The 4,164-nt window shown below is 44.9% G+C and overlaps 1 pseudogene; it reads left to right on the top strand.

The window, feature by feature from the left end:
• Window positions 1-535: 535 nt before the first annotated feature.
• Window positions 536-3,359, top strand: LOC136404323 (nucleolar protein 11-like; annotated as a pseudogene).
• Window positions 3,360-4,164: the final 805 nt, after the last annotated feature.

Here is a 4,164-nt window from a genome sequence, read left to right on the forward strand (position 1 = left end):
TGCCGCAACAAAAAACTGATGCTTCTCATCGCTTTCCCTTCCTGCTTGCCTCTCTCTCTGTCCAATATATATAATATGAATTTCAAATCTCTCTTTATAAACAAGCCCATCCATTTACATATATGCCTATGACTGCTTCCACACTACAATAGCAGAGCTAAGTAGTTGCTACAGAGACTGCATGGCTACCAGGCTACAATATTTACTATCTGGCTCTTTACAGGTAAAGATCCCGGTCTAGTGTCCATCAGAATCGCCTGGAAGCCTCATTCAATGAGGGGAGAGAAAGCCCGGAGCCAGCCAGGAAGGATGCGTGGTCCGCTGGTTCGCCCACGACGGCAGCCCAGGAGGAGAAATTCATGTGATCTGCAGTACCCTCTAAGTCAGTCGTACAGTGTTTGTCTTTTTGTGACTATTTATTTCTTTAATTCGGAAAATTTGTTGAATACTATCATTTTAATTGTAAATTCTTTTTAAAAAGTCAGAAATTAACTTTGTTTAATATTGCGTGTTATCTTAATTTTACTAGGTTTCTAATCGGAAACCCTTGGGGATCTGGTCAGTGAAACAAGGTCAAATGATAACATGTCCAACTGTGAGCAACTTTCAGACTGGAGAGTATACTGCTGTGCATGATAACAAGGTTCGGAGATGATGGAATAATGAGGATGTAAGCCTGAGTAAAGTACAACACTTAAAGCGACATTGTCGACTGACGTACACGGGACACATTCCAGACAAGGGACAGCACCCGTGGTCCGTGGTTTGGGGTTCTTGCCTGCAGAGCCCGGCAGAAAACTGAAACTGTTCTCTTCGATAAAGAAGTGATTAAGTGGACAGAGATTTTTTGTGGTATTTAGGCATCCTGTTTTAACCTTTATTACTGAAAGGCATGGAGATTACTTTGCTTATGCACAAATGTTTAACTCATGCATCTTAAACAAATCCACAGTCCTCCTTGGACGAGAAGAAAAATCTGTTAGACGGAGGTTTACTGGACCTGCGCATCGGATATTCACGTCTCTGCTGTCATTAAGCTCCGACGGATGTCTACATGGAACCTCGATACCAAACCGTCCAAGTGACCCAGAAAAACATCAAAATCAGAGGGCACTTAGATCACTTTACTCAAGACCAGGGATCCCCAAACTTTTTTCACAGGGGGCCAGTTCACTGTGCCTCAGACCATTAGAGGGCCGGACTATAAAAAAAACTATGAACAGGCCCTGGCCGGTTGGCTCAGCAGTAGAGCGTCGGCCTGGCGTGCAGGGGACCCGGGTTCGATTCCCGGCCAGGGCACATAGGAGAAGCACCCATTTGCTTCTCCACCCCCCCACCCCCTCCTTCCTCTCTGTCTCTCTCTCTTCCCCTCCCACAGCCAAGGCTCCATTGGAGCAAAGATGGCCCGGGCGCTGGGGATGGCTCCTTGGCCTCTGCCCCAGGTGCTAGAGTGGCTCTGGTCGCGGCAGAGCGATGCCCCGGAGGGGCAGAGCATCGCCCCTGGTGGGCGTGCCGGGTGGATCCCAGTCGGGCGCATGCGGGAGTCTGTCTGACTGTCTCTCCCCGTTTCTAGCTTCAGAAAAATGCAAAAAAAAAACTAAAAAAAAAATAGAAAAATAAAAAAACTATGAACAAATCCCTATGCACACTGCACATATCTTATTTTAAAGTAAAAAGACAAAACTGAAATAAATACAATATTTAAAATAAAGAACAAGTAAATTTAAATCAACAAACTGACCAGTATTTCAATGGGAACTATGCTCCTCTCACAACCACCAATGAAAGAGGTGCCCCTTCCAGAAGTGCGGCGGGGGCTGGATAAATGGCCTCAGGGGGCCGCATGCGGCCCGCGGGCCATAGTTTGGGGACCCCTGCTCAAGACTGTAGTGTCCGGAAATGCGTGAAATGGTGTGGCTCTCACCGTCCTGGATCAAGATGACGTAGCGGTCCTGGGACCACCTCCATCAGCTTCTGAGGAATGCCCCTCCACGTGGAACACGAAATTTCAAACACTACAGGTTTCAAAAGAATTACTACAAGGGACCAGTGGTCAACCCTGGTATTATGGGGAAATGTGTCTATGTGCCATGGAAAAGTTCTCACTGTGACTCCATACGAGTGTGAAGCGTCCTCATGAGCAGGTGCTCTTGGAAAACTCAGGCACTGTCAAGATCCAGGCGCTCACGCTGAGCCTCATTTTGTAAACTGGGAAACCTCCCAGGGACATGGACTTGGATTCCAGAACTCGGAGCCATCAAAGAGAATTACAAGGAGAAGAAAAATTTAAACAGGTATCCGGCCAGAGGTTCCAGCATCCGAACAACTTTTATCACCACAAAGAAAGATTTAAAAGAGAAAGAGAGAGAAGGGAGAGAGAGAGAGCAAGATTCAGAAAAACACACTGAAGTAGAACTACATACATTTCTGGCCATTGAATGAACACCTGACTCTCCCACGATTATTGGGGACATAGCAACAGGCCTTCTGGGTAGATGTATAACGGCACCATCCTTTTCTCCCCGGAACTCTCTGATGCAGCGTATCCAAACGTGTGTGCTTTCTAGCACTTGGGCCCGGGCTTAATGGAGGTTGCCTTAGAAAAGACAGATAGACAGATGTTACAGCTCTGTCTACAGCGGCTCCCTGACATTCCCGAAGCAGTCACCTGTGCTTTGCTTAAAATTTTTCTTGAGCATTGGTGATGACAGTCTCCAAGAAATAGATGTCAATATGGAGTCAGTTTCTGACTGCAGTGATGCTGTACAAGATGAGAAAATGGAAGAGCAAACTGAAATTCTTCAAAATGGCTTCAATCCTGAAGAAGATAACTGTGATAAAGAGTGAAATGAAAAGCCACGGGACACAAAAGAGGCGACTACTTCCTGCCCTGTAATACCAATAACAGCAGCTCTGCTAAACGCAATTCTTTGTTCAGCAAGAGCGAAAAGTTTCTCCTGCCTCACTCGAAAGACATCCCAGCACAACATATCCCTCTAGTTCTCCAGACCCTGTATTTTCTCTATTTGAACTTGAACGTGCTACTGTGACTCTGCTGGGAATACACCCTCCAACCCTGAATGCAATTATGAATTAGACAGGCTTCCTTTAGACGCTCGTTTCACTGCGACGGTAATGATACCAAAAGCAGAAAGGCTACTGGTAAGTCTTTCGAGTTTGTGAAATCTCAGACACGCACTTGTTCCAAGCGCAACAAGACTGAAGTAAGTTTTCGTGAACTACAGAAATTAAACTAAGAAAAAAAGAATAGAGAATTATATTCAATTGAGGTGCTTTGACTCTTCCAATATTACCGGTTCTCTTTCATAGACGTTTTAGGAAGCTCTTTTAAAAAGTGAATTGTTCCTCCTCATCCAGGCACTGCCTCTCAATGACAATTGAAATGTGTCAGAGAGTGCCTTGCCCATCACACAGTTGATGCTCTAGGTTAAACCGCAGGTTCCATATGAACCTATTCTAGTTAATGGACGTTGGTAGGGAAAGGTTTTGAAACTTTTCAAAAATATGTAACAGGGCTAATTTTAAGTAAATTTATGTGTGATACTTTAAAAAAAATTTTTTTAAATAGATTGTGGGTTCTACCCCAGAGTTTCTGATTCAGTAGGTCTAAGGTGGGGCCCAAGACTTTAATTTATAGTTATAACAAGTTCCCAGGTGATGCTGATGATACTGGTCTGTGGACTGTATTATGAGAACCAAAGGGCTGAGCCAGTCCTGGTCATTTCATCTTCCTTGTCAATGATTGGCTTAGAAAAGGATATGTAATATAGTTCTGACCAATGAAATTCAAGGGGAAGTCAGCAGGGGCTCCTGGGAAAGTGCCCACAAAAAGGAACAGGTAGCAGGCTAGGCTCCCATCTCCTCTTTCTGTATATCTTAAGACCACAAAAGGCATCACTGAGGATAAGAGCCACCTGCTACAAATGGCAAAAAAGTGCCGACAGGGGGACAGAAACTGGATTTGCCAACAATACTGAACTAAGCCATTGAATGAACTAACCACAGGGCTGACTTCTATAAAATAGTAACGGCCATTATTGTCCAAGCCACTTCCAGTTGAGTTCTCAGTGATTCGAAGCCCGGCACATCCTACGAGGTATCCCTATGCTGCACAGACTCACACTAGCTAGGTTCCAACTCCAG

The sequence above is a fragment of the Saccopteryx leptura genome, chromosome 4 (assembly GCF_036850995.1).
Source record: "Saccopteryx leptura isolate mSacLep1 chromosome 4, mSacLep1_pri_phased_curated, whole genome shotgun sequence".
NCBI classification, from domain to species: domain Eukaryota; kingdom Metazoa; phylum Chordata; class Mammalia; order Chiroptera; family Emballonuridae; genus Saccopteryx; species Saccopteryx leptura.